The following is a 12271-nucleotide window of genomic DNA, read 5'->3' on the forward strand; positions in this document are numbered from 1 at the left end:
GGACCACAAATGATTATTAGGGAGAACAATGAATTTGTAAATGATTCTCTTTGGAATTTGAATGAGCCCTAGAGGCTGGCATTATATTGTGAAAAAGTCCATCTCCCTGTGGTTGCATTCCTTAGTCTTCTTTTCTGAGACAGATAATGAGATTTCAGAGAAGGGAGGAAGACAATTGTATTTCTCTTAGAAAGAAGCTTTCTTGGTTAGATAAGGAAATTCCAGAGAGAGTCCCTCCCTGTGCTTGAGGCAAGGGCTGTGGGACAAGGCAAAGATAGAGGGACCTTGATTTGGGGGCTGTGTCTAAGGCCTTAGCCTGTCATAGCGCCAGTGTTTGGGTTATTGCTTTCTGAGCCCCAATGTTATACACTATCCAAAGGTTTATTTTATTTTAATTTTTGATAAACTCTATGTCCAAACAACTGTAAAATTCACAACATGTGACCTAAGGGTATCATAGTGAGGTTATAGTGACCCAGTAGTTAGTGTGTAATTCCTAGGATTTAAAGAGTAAGCTGTTTTCTCTGTAGAGTATGACACTATAGTACACTATATGGGGTTATGGGCAAGCTAATAGATTTGGCAGTTCTCATTTTTTCCCCTTGGTCAAAAACTACTCAAGTTCTGAATGCAAATAAGAGATCTCAGAGCAGCCTCAAGTCCCCGAAACACTGAACATGGCAGCTCTATAAAACAACAGGGTACAATGAGCTGTCCTGGTTTCCAAACTGGGTCTGGGATTTTCCAAATTTTACCCCAAATACTGTCCTTTTGGCTTTAATACTCTCTGTACCAGATATATCAGAATGAGAGAATCAAGAGTAAAACAAACTTGCATTTCCCAAGCAGGGAATCAATAACCTTTTTGGAAGAAAATTTTAAAGGATATCAATCATTAAAATAGCAAATCTGGAAACAAGGATGTGTCACTCATTATGCAAATACCGTGCTAACTCTTAAGGGTGCTTTTCAGACCAGATTCTTCTACTTTCAGACAAGGCCACCATATTAACTTCATTGCACAATATTTAATCTCTGTCCTTGAAGTTCACAAATTAACTTGCTCTGTGATTTCCTCCTTGTGATAGCCTCTGGATGTGTTTTTACTGCCTTAACAGCTACTGGCAGGCAGCTTGTCTCCCACATTCACTACAAAGTAAACAGGAATTTGGTCCCAGGGTAATTGGCTGTTCTCCAGCATAAGAATGCAAGTTATTCATGAGCTTTGTGAGTTTGCTTCTGACTAACACAGACTGTTTTCACTAGGGAGCATAGGGACAAAAAGAGTTGTGAAGTTTTGAATTGTCAGGATTATTCCTTTCAAGTATGTGATAACCCGTGATTCTTCTCCGCAACTATTTTCTACCCTCCCCGACCTTTTCCACTTCCTTTCATTTTCTAGTGACTACCAGAAATTTACCAAGGAAGCTGCCATGAAATAACATATTTCTTTTAGAAATACAACTGACTCAATAGACAGCTATGGATGTGCTGTTATTTTGGAGATGCAGTAATTTTACAGAACTTTTAAAATTAAATCTTCAGGAAAATGTGTGGGTAAATGCCAAATGGATTGGTGAGAGCCTAGGTTAACAGTAATTCAAATAATAATAATAATAATGATAGAGAAAAAGACTTGCAGTTTTAAAGATAGGAGCATATATACTTTAAATTTTGAGATGGTGAATAATAGATTTAAAGTTTACAAAAAATTAAGAGGTTTAAACAAAAATCAAAGAAAGCAAAAGAGTTACCCATTCATCATGGTTGGAAGAAAGTATAAGTGAGAATTCTAAGCTCCTAAAAATAGGGGCACCTAAAAAGATTTTCCTCCTTTATTGTCTTACCTGAGAGGTCCATACTGTAAATCTAGATAACGTGTTTTCTAAATTATTCTGTGAACTACACTACCCAGAAGACTGTAATATTTAAAATTATTGTCCAAAAATTTATTTAACAGAGATACCAACAATTGTTTTGAGACTTACAAACAAGATAAATTTTTTAATTCCTTTAGTTCACTCAAAGCTGTACAATGATCAAAAGACAAAATATTAAATATACTATACACCCTGATTTATTTAAATTTTTATGATTACTTGCTGAAAACTTGAATGGAAAGATTTTGTTGTTTTGTAATGTAATTGTCAATTAAAAGAGTTAAACTCTGTAAAATATTTGAAGAGATTTATTCTGAGCCAAATGTGAGTGACCATGACCCAGGAGGTCCTGAGAACATGTATGCAATGTGGCTGGGGTGCAGCTTGGTTTTATACATTTTAGGGAGGCATGAGACATCAATCAAATACATGTAAGAAGTACATTAGTTTTGTACACAAAGGCTGGACCATTTAAAGTCGGGCTTCCAGGCTATAGGTAAATTTAAACATTTTCTGGTTGACAATTGGTTGAGTTTGTCTAAAGACCTGGGATCAATAGAAAAGAATGTCTGGGTTGCGATAAGAGGCTGTAGAGACCAAAGTTTTACTATGCGGATGAAGCTTTTAGCTAGCAAGCATCAGAGAAAATCAATTGTAAAATGTTTCTTATCAGACTTAAAATCTGTGTTGATGTTAATGCCGGAGAGGTATAATGAAGCATGTTTAACCCCCCACTTCCTGTCATGGCCTGAAACAGTCTCTCAGGTTAAGTTTTAAAAGACCTAACTGAGGAGGAAGTTCACCCAAATGGTTGAGGGACCTTAGAATTTTATTTTTGGTTTATGTAATTTATAAGCGAATCAATTCTTTCATACTTCAGTTCCCCATCCTTGTGTGGCATCATCTCTCTTTCTTGATCATGCTTCTACCTTTGGCTTGGCGTTTGGCAGTTTTGTGGAACTCTCTGAGTAGATACACGGAGATTTGCAAAGATCTGTTTTCCTTAGATATCCGAGGAGGTATATTCATTAATTTTAGCATGCCACCTGCGGCTGGTAAACCCAGTATAGTTCACAGATCAAACACTTGCATTCCAGCTGCTGGAGCACTAAAGTTAAATGGTTGGGATTTTTGCTCTCAAGGAGTCTTCAGTCCAGTGGATAATCCAGATGCACAAACATTGATGATGAAATATAAGTGTAGGAAAGAGGAATGTGGCAAATTGTGTAGGGGTGAAGGGAAAGCTTCCCCTTTACTCTCAGAAGGTTCCCTGAAAAATTCAGTTCACAAAAGGCAGATTAATAGGAGAAAAAGGATACTAAAAGAAACTATGGTCAAACTTGTTTGACCATAGTTTATTTGATCATAGTTTCCCATGACACAGGAGTCTTCAGAATGAAGATTCAGCTCCCCAGTGGGGTGTAGGAGCTTGTATATCACCTTGAGGTTACAGAAAGAACAGGAGCTCGGAGCATGGCCAAAACTAGGTTATGGTGGTAAATCAGATTTTAGTGGTGAGACAGGTTATGGGAGGGAGAGAAGGAGAGACTTGGCTAGAAAAAGTGGTCTTGGTATGGAGATGAAACGTCACAGGTAGCAGCCCTCAGAGAAAATAAATGGACAATGTTTCTTTTGGATCTTTAAGAGATGTCACACTCTCAGTTAATGTTTTCTAGATCTGGACTAGGGAAGGCCTGGCTGCGTTAATGCAGATTGTCTAATGATGCAAATTTCCCCCACAAAAGACAGCTTTGCAGGGCCATTTCTATTTACTGACCCTCTGACAGCTATCACAAAATATGTCAAAGAAATATATTTGGGGCTGAAATATTTTTATTTCCTTTAGCTGCCATGGGAGCCTGGATGAGAAAGCAATTCATCTTGAAATGGAGATTGCTAAATGTGAGCCTTAGAGAGGATGGATGTCTGAGTATGTCCGGAATTGGTGGGTTCTTGGTCTCGCTGACTTCAAGAATGAAGCCGCAGACCCTCGCAGTGAATGTTACAGCTCTTAAAGATGGTGTGTCCAGAGTTTTTTCCTTCAGGTGTTCAGATGTGTCTGGAGCTTCTTCCTTCTGGTGGGTTCGTGGTCTCGCTGACAGGAGTGAAGCTGCAGACCTTCATGGTGAGTGTTAAAGCTCTTAAAGCCAGCATGTCTGCAGTTGTTCATTCTTCCCAGTGGGTTTGTGGTCTCACTGGCTTCAGGAGCAAAGCCACAGACCTTTACAGTGTTACAGCTCTTAAAGGCAGCGTGGACCCAAAAGGTGAGCAGCAGCAATATTTATTGTAAAAAGCAAAAGATTAAAGCTTCCACAGCTTGGAAGAGGACCCAGACAGGTTGCCCCTGGCTGGCTCCCGCAGCCTGGTTTTATTCACTTATCTGGCCCCACCCACATCCTGCTGATTGGTTCGTTTTACAGAGAGATGATCAGTCCGTTTTACAGACAGCTGATTGGTCCGTTTTGACAGGGTGCTGATTGGTGCATTTACAATCCTCTAGCTAGACATAAAAGTTCTCCAAGTCCCCACTAGATTAGCTAGACACAGAGCACTGATTGGTGCTTTTACAAACCTTGAGCTAGACACAGAGTACCGATTGGTGCGTTTACAATCCCTTAGCTAGACATAAAGGTTCTCCAAGTCCCCACTAGACCCAGGAGCCCAGCTGGCTTCACCTAGTGGATCCCAAGCTGGGGTTGCAGGCAGAGCTGCCCGCCAGTCCCAGCCCTGCGCTGGCATTCCTGAGCCCTTGGGTGGTCAATGGGACCCGGCGCTGCTGCGGCACGGGGCAGCTGTGCTCGTCAGGGAGGCTCAGGCCTTGCAGGAGCCCCTGGTGGTGGGAGGGGATTTCGGGCATGGCTGGCTGCAGGTTCAGAGTCCTGCCCTGCGAGGAGTCAGCTGAGGCCCTGCGAGAATTCAAGCACAGCGCCTGCCGGCCAGCACTGCTGGGGGAGCTGGCACACCCTCTGCAACTGCTGGCCGGGGTGCTAAGCCCCTCATTGCCCTGTGCCGGCGGCACCGGACAGCTGCTCCCAGTGCGGCCGATGAGCACGCACCACCGCCCGCCAGAACTCACGCTGGCCTGCGATCACCATGCGCAGCCTCGTTTCCACCAGCGCCTTTCCCGCCATACCTCCCTGCAAGCAGAGGGCCTTGGCTCTGGCCTAGGGCAGCCCAGAGAGGGGCTCCCACAGTGCCATGGCGGGCTGAAGGCCAGAGTGGACTCCAAAGCCGAGGAGGCGCTGAGAGCTAGGGCTGCTAGCATGTTGTCACCTCTCATGAGCAGAGCCTTGAATCACATGCTGGGGAGGTAGAGTTTGGAAGGAGGAAGGCATGATGCTATGAGAACAGGGTACTTCTGGGGAGTGGTCAGGGGAGAGTGGCTAGAGAAAGAGGTGGACATAGTGAAGGGCCATGAGTTTTGAACTTTGGACTTCCTTCTGTAGATAGGAGTCTTCAGAGAAAGTAGCATAATCACAGCCAGGTGCCACTTGGAATTTTACGAGTGAGGCATCCAAGCATTTGTTCAATGCTTGTAAACCAACCTCAATGTAGGAGTGGATTCATAAACTGATTTACACACTTAGATAATGGGTTATTATGAGTCAGTTATTTCTTAGAGACTGAAAAAGTTCTTAGTAACTGAAACCCTCTGCCTCAGGACATAGGAAGGGCAGGATAAAAGTAATCAGGCTTAGAATGTTTCTCACCAAGACCAGTTTGAGCAAGATTAGACATTTTAATAGTCACATCTTCTCTCTTCAGGGCAGCTGCAGCAGCATAGCAAAACTCAGATGTGAGTGCCAGGGTCTGTTTGAAGCTTCCTCATCAGCTGTGAACTATTTGGCAAGCCACTTGACTTCTTTGATTCTCAATTCCTCTGTCTATAAAATGAGGTATATACTCATACCTATTTGTCTCAGAGGTGGTTGTGAGGATTAAACAAAATTAAATGAACTAATATAAGCATTTTTTGGATGTCATAAAATATCGCGAGAAGTATGGGGTTATGGTTATGACTATCAAAAGTAGAAGTCTAACTGATTATAAAAATACCAATAATGATTATTATTTATTGAAGATGTGTTTTATGCTGGCACTATTCTAAATTCTTTACATACGTGATCTCATTTATCCTTATAGTAATCCTATAGGGGAGGATTTTACAGAGAAGGAAACTAAGGCTTGACAAGGCTGAACAATTCATGAGCAATAGAGCCAGAAATCAGAAGTCATACTTTCCTGACTACGAGCCTGGGCTTTTAATCACTACTTTTCCAATCAATCTTTTATATTCCTTTCTTTGTTTTTTTTTTTTATTATTTCTTTATTTTTATAGATAGGTCTTACCTATATTGCCCAGACTGGTCTTGAACCCTTGAGCTCAAGTGATTTTCCCACCGTGGCTTCCTAAGTTGAATCTATCTTTTCAAAATACTTGTTTTTTACTTTAAAGTTTAGGCAACTGACAAAAAATTATCAACACATGATAGTTGCAGAATTACTAGGCTAAAGTTTATCGTGTTCCTTCTCACTACAGAACTAGGAATCTAGAGATAGAAAATGTGATCCCTTGCTTTTTTTCTTATATACAAACAAAAGCTATTGTTGTTGACTACAAATAAAATACGCTATGAGTTTTGTTGTCAAAATATGACTTGAGGAATAGTTTAATATGAAAGTCATTTCTTTTTTTAGGGAGGCAAAACCACACCGTCTTTCCAATTATGTTATCTATAATTTTGTCCTTTAATGACAACACTGTTTAAGAAGAATAGAGCAGAGAAAGCCTGGAATACTGTTCCTCACCTCCTATTCCAACATTAAAGATCCATCTTCCCTTGAAGAATGAATAAAGAGGACACAGTTTGTTACTTTCAGGTCCAAGAGATACTGAGAAAACTAAAATAGGGGCAGCTGTGTTTCCATAATGTTGTTGACTATTCAAAGGGGCTATATAAATTGAGCTTTTACTCCAATAGTGTTGAAGTTTTAAAAAGGGGTGGACTATAATTAGTTATACATACACCATATTAGAAACCCTGAGTTGGTCTAATTATTAAAGGGGTTAAATCAAACCCAGTGTCTGTTCTATGTTGATGGAAACCTTGCTGCATCTCTAGGATATAATCTCAGTGGCTTTCATCCCATCTTTCTCTAACTGGGTGTCAGTGCCCTAGCAATGACCTTGGGTACTGGAATAGACATAGGTCTCCCCCACACATGGTTTTACTGCTAGGCAGTAGATGGCAGAATTGAGCTTGGCTTTTGTAGTTGCCTTTCTTCTCACTTGCCTTCATTGGTGAAGTTGAAGTACTCTTAAGCTACTTGTTAAAATAGCTTTTTTTTTTTTTTTTAAATCACAAATAATTCTATGTGTCTGTTTTATTCCACTTGAATCTCATACACTGCATACCATATAATGCTTTTTTTAAAAAAAGCTTATAGGAACTATACTTCATTTCTGCCTCTTGTTCCAAGGTTTTCTAATCTCAAAAGAACATCACCCTCATTTTAATACTTTTTTACCTCTATTTTCTGCTATCCAATGTTATTAAAGCTTTCTTTTATCCTCTTCCCCATCATTTAAAAATTTTTTAAAAATCAACACTAGATTTTTTCTTTTATGTCCTTCAGATTATTTAGACAACTCTACTGGTCTTAAGACTATTATAAAAATTCCTCTCTCCACAGCGTGGGAGAATTGTCAAAGAAGGCAGGATCCTCTTTTGATGTAGTAAGTTTGTGCAAAAGTAATTGCGGTGTTTGCTATTTCAAGGCAAAAAGACACAATTACTTTTGCACCAATCTAATAAATGTGGGCTTTGATAAAGCTGCTGTTTTAAGGGACATACAACTTGAAACCATGAAGTGGCCCTCAGGACAAAATTTAGGGGTTGATTGAGAAAGAACAAATGGAAAGTTTGTGAAAGCAGAACTCTTCAAGTAGGATATTTTGTTTAAAGATGGGAGTGTTATGGGAAAAGGCAGAAGTCAATAGACTCAACCCTATTATTGAAGACTGAAAAGAACATATATTTTTAAAAAATCTACCATTGAAGTAGTTTAGGAAAAATGACTGTGAGCTGCAAACCCCCAAAAGGAAAGAACGAACTGAGAGGAATACCTCTGCAAGAACATGTTGAGATGACTAGGGTACAAATTGGGCCTAAAATTCAATGTATATTCTGGAGAGACTAGATAAACACTTAGTACTTTAGCATTAGTAGAACTAAAAGAAGACACTTAAATCGGCTTAGCATGGAAGTAGACTGCAAAAGTTCAGCCTTGAGTAAATTAAAATAGTCAATTGTTTTACTTACTTATACATAATATGTACCCTGTATTTCTCCATGCTAATAGATAATATGATTTTTGCAATTTATCTGCCCTATGAAACATTTTATGAAAGATCTCGGGTAGGAAGGTTATTTAAGAGGGAAAAAAAAAAGCAAAAGGTACAGATATCAAGGTGGGGATAGCCAAAAAACTAGAGAGCCTTTCCTGTGAGACTGCCCAAGACTTTTTTTCTTTTCTTTTCTTTTTTCGTTTCTTTTCCTTCCTCTTCCCCTTCCCCATCCTCTTCCCCTTCCCTTTCCCTTCCCTTCCTCTTTCGAGACATAACCGAGTCTTACTCTGTTACCTAGGCTGGAGTGCAGTGGCATGATCTCAGCTCACTGTAACCTCCACCTCCTGCGTTCAAGTGCTTCTCCTGCCTCAGCCTTCTGGGTAGCTGGGATTACAGGCGTGCGCCACCACACCTAGCTAATTTTTTGTCTTTTTTTGTAGAGACAGGGTTTTACCATGTTGGCCAGGCTGTTCTTGAACTCCTGACTTCAAGTGATCAACCTGCCTCAGCCTCCCAAAGTGCTGGGATTATAGGCATGAGCCACCGTGCCAAGCCCAAGACCTATTTCTTTGCAATAATTTACACAGTAAAATCCAAGATTAACACTTGAATTATTCCAATGCCTTCCTTCCATTTTTCCTTCCTTCCTCCTTTTATTCCTTCCTCACTCCTTTTCTTCTTTCCTTCCTTTCTTTTTGTTCTTTCTCTTCTTCCTTTCTCTCCTCCCTCACTCCTGTCCTTCCTCCCTTCTTTCCCCTTTCCTTTTCCCTTCCCTTTCCTTCTTTTCTTTCTCCCCTCTTTCCTTCTTCCTTTCCTTTTTTTCCCCTCAAAAAAATTTAAAAAAGGTTTAGTGGCACTCATGTACTATTAAAAAAATGATAAAGATTGTGAGGAAGAAAAGGTCCATGAACACTATTTTAAATGCCATGTCTTAATATCAGTTTCCCTTGTTATTTGCCTAGCCAGTCTTTGGCAGGGAAATAGCAGTCATTTTCCTAAGCCTATATTTAACAGACACCTGATAACTCTGTATAGTACTTGCTGATAGGAACTAAAGTAAACAAGAGTGGCTCATAGCACTGTTGTCATTTCCACTCTACTGAGTCTATGCGGGTATGGAGATAGAAAGAATGTGACTTGATTGGAAAGGAATTGGTTGTTGAATGAGAGGTTAAACTATGTTCTATAACTTTTAATCCTATATGCAAAGCCTTTTAAATAATTTGGAAATAATATTACAAAGGAACAATTTAACCTAAGTTAGCTGTACTTTACCGTTACTTTTTAAGAGAGAAGAATCAGTAGAGCTACATTTTCCTGGCTTTCCAAAATGTCGATTTCAAAACTGTTAGTTCAGAAGTGTTCAACTTTTGCTGCCCGTTGGAATTAACCAGAGAGTTGTAAAAGGACATTGATGCCTGGGCTGTACCTCCTGGAGGTTCTGATTTGATCAATCCAAGGGAAGGCCTGGGCAGTAGATTTTTAAAAGCTCCACAGGTAATTCCAAGTTGGGAACCATCGGTAGCTGGAGTAGAAGATATTTATTAAGTAATGGCACAAAATGAGGTTTGGGACAAACTTTGTATATCAAGTGAAGAAATTTATCCTGTAGGTAATGGTCAACCTTTGGGGTAGACAGATAAGTGCCATAATTTTGTTAGTTTTTAAAGTGGATTGATGTGGGGATCATTGAACAGCAGGCTTCAAATGTTGCCCCCAGAGTTCATGATCCTGCAGTTTGCAGGCTTGCTCTCATTCCTGCAATAACTTTTCACATTTTGATTCTGTCTTCCCTCCCTTGTCTTTTAAACTCAGGTGGTCTTGTTAGTATGCCTTACTATGGCATCTCCTTCAAGGATGATTTGTTCTATTCAGGATGTTCTCTAAGTTATACCATTAAAGAAGTTTCCTAAACCTCAATAATTGTTTGACAGTAAAGGTAAAGCCTTAAGTCTATTTAGTCTCTAAGACTCTTCAGTTTTGAATACATATGTGTGTGTGTGTGTGTGTGTGTGTGTGTGTGTGTATGTATATATTTATCCTACTTTTTTGGAAACATGTTGCTCTTTCAAATAACCTGAAACTGACTCCTTTTCAAGAAGATACAGTGAACAGATTTTTATTTTACATGAGGAAATTTATGGTTCATAAACTGGAAAATCAAATGACATTGATTTTATCAAATACATTACAATGAGAATCACCTTTAAAAAACAACTACTCTACTTAATTTAAGCCTTGAGAGAGTCCTCATTGCCAGGACCAGGGACTTCCTTAAGAAGTACTGGTTTAATAAATGTGTCAGAAAAAATTATAAAAGTCTTTGAAATGAGCAAAAATACTACTAAGTGTCTTTTCAATAGAATGCTGTGCTTTGTCTAGTATATCCTCCAGAGTTATTTGAGTCTATAAAGGTCTATATCTTTCATTGTTTTGAATCCATTTTACAACTCTCTAAATTGAAAAAAATGGATAGTATTGCAAATTATTTTGTTCAGTGGAAATGAAAATGAACTTCATCCATCCTGTAAAAGGCATCTTTAATAGATGTAAATTCGTTTTCAGCATTTCTGATGGCCTCACAGATCAGGAGTCTGCAAGGCCACTCTCAGGCTTCATGCACTAAAAGGACTCACAGGACTCAGAAAAAGCTGTCATACTCATGTTTATGGTTTATTAGAGTGAAAGACTACAGATTAGAGTCAGCAAAAGGAAAAGGTGGATAGGGCAGAGTCTAGGAGAAACAGGGCACAAGCTTCCAGTTGGCCTCTCCCAAAGGTGTTGCATGAACAGCACTTAATTATCTCAGTAACAATGTGACACACATGTAAATTTTTCTATCCTATGAATCTCATCTGAGCCTTGGTGTCCAAGGATTTTTATTGGGGTTAGTGGCAAAGGCATGTAGCGGCTACAGGACAACATTAGCTACTCAGTCTCCAACCTCCAGAGGGCAGTGTGGTTCAACAACTGATGCAGTGTGGTTCAACAACTTAGACCTACAAAAGCACTCCAGGCAGGTGGGAGATTTCAAGAGAGCTCAGAGGTCACCTCCTGGATGTCAGCCAGGGAGCAGTCCTTTTTCTTGGAATGTGCAGGGTTTGAGTAACCCAAGATTGCTGTGTTAACCTTTTCCCGAACACCTATATGCATATGTTTGTCTGTTCTTTGGATTCTCCATTGAACTGGGTAGTGCTGTTACTGTTTTTGCCTTCCTAGTTCCTCATTAATGGGCTAAAATAAATCTTTGACACATTTATGTTTGCATATGAGTCATTATTTTACTTTTTTTTTTTTTTTTTTTTTTTGAGGCAGGGTCTCACTCTGGGTCAGGCTGGAGTGTAGTGGTGCGATCCCGGCTCATTGCAGCCTCGACCTCGTGGGCTCAAGTGATTGCCCCGCCTCATTTTTTGATTTTCTGTAGAGAAGAGATCTCACTAAGTTGCCCAGGCTGGTATTGAACTCCTGGACTTAAGTGATTCTCCCTCCTTGACCTCTTAAAGTCCTGAGATTACAGGCATGTGCCACCATGCCCAGCAATTTTACCTTTTTTCTTAAAAGTTAACCTTTAACAAATATATGAGCATAAAAATTGCTAATTTTTTTTGCTTATTTCTCCTGCCTACCTCCTTTCTTTCTGCTCCCTCTCCCCTTCTCCTTTCTCCCTTTCTCCTCATCCCCTTCTCCCCTCCCCTCCACACCCCCCCATCCCTGCATCCCTCTGTCCCTTCCTTCCTGCTTTCCTTTTTTCTTTTGTTTTTCTCTCTCCCTCCCTCTCTCTCTTTCTCTCTCTCTTTCTCCTTCCTTCCTTCCTTCCTTCCTTCCTTCCTTCCTTCCTTCCTTCCTTCCATCCATCCATAAATGAATGTATATTTGCCAGTTAGGGTACATGGGAATGCTGAAACTTAGTGTATGCCCTTATTTCACATTTCCCTTATCAACGTGAAAAGTTATCTGTGACTAAGTGCTCTTGCACATCTATACTGAATTATAGTTTAGAGAGACCGTTCATAGATGCTGCCTCATCTGTCTTTCTGTCTGT

General features: G+C 40.0%; 1 long non-coding RNA gene across 1 annotated transcript; it reads left to right on the forward strand.

Moving 5' to 3' along the window:
• The first annotated feature begins 1221 nt into the window (after positions 1 to 1221).
• On the forward strand, positions 1222 to 11486 carry LOC144340794 (uncharacterized). The gene is made up of 3 exons (XR_013417133.1): positions 1222 to 1510; positions 9519 to 9726; positions 10795 to 11486. It is a non-coding gene; the product is annotated as an uncharacterized LOC144340794 (long non-coding RNA).
• Positions 11487 to 12271: the final 785 nt, after the last annotated feature.

This window comes from Macaca mulatta, chromosome 1 (genome assembly GCF_049350105.2).
Source record: "Macaca mulatta isolate MMU2019108-1 chromosome 1, T2T-MMU8v2.0, whole genome shotgun sequence".
Lineage (NCBI taxonomy): Eukaryota > Metazoa > Chordata > Mammalia > Primates > Cercopithecidae > Macaca > Macaca mulatta.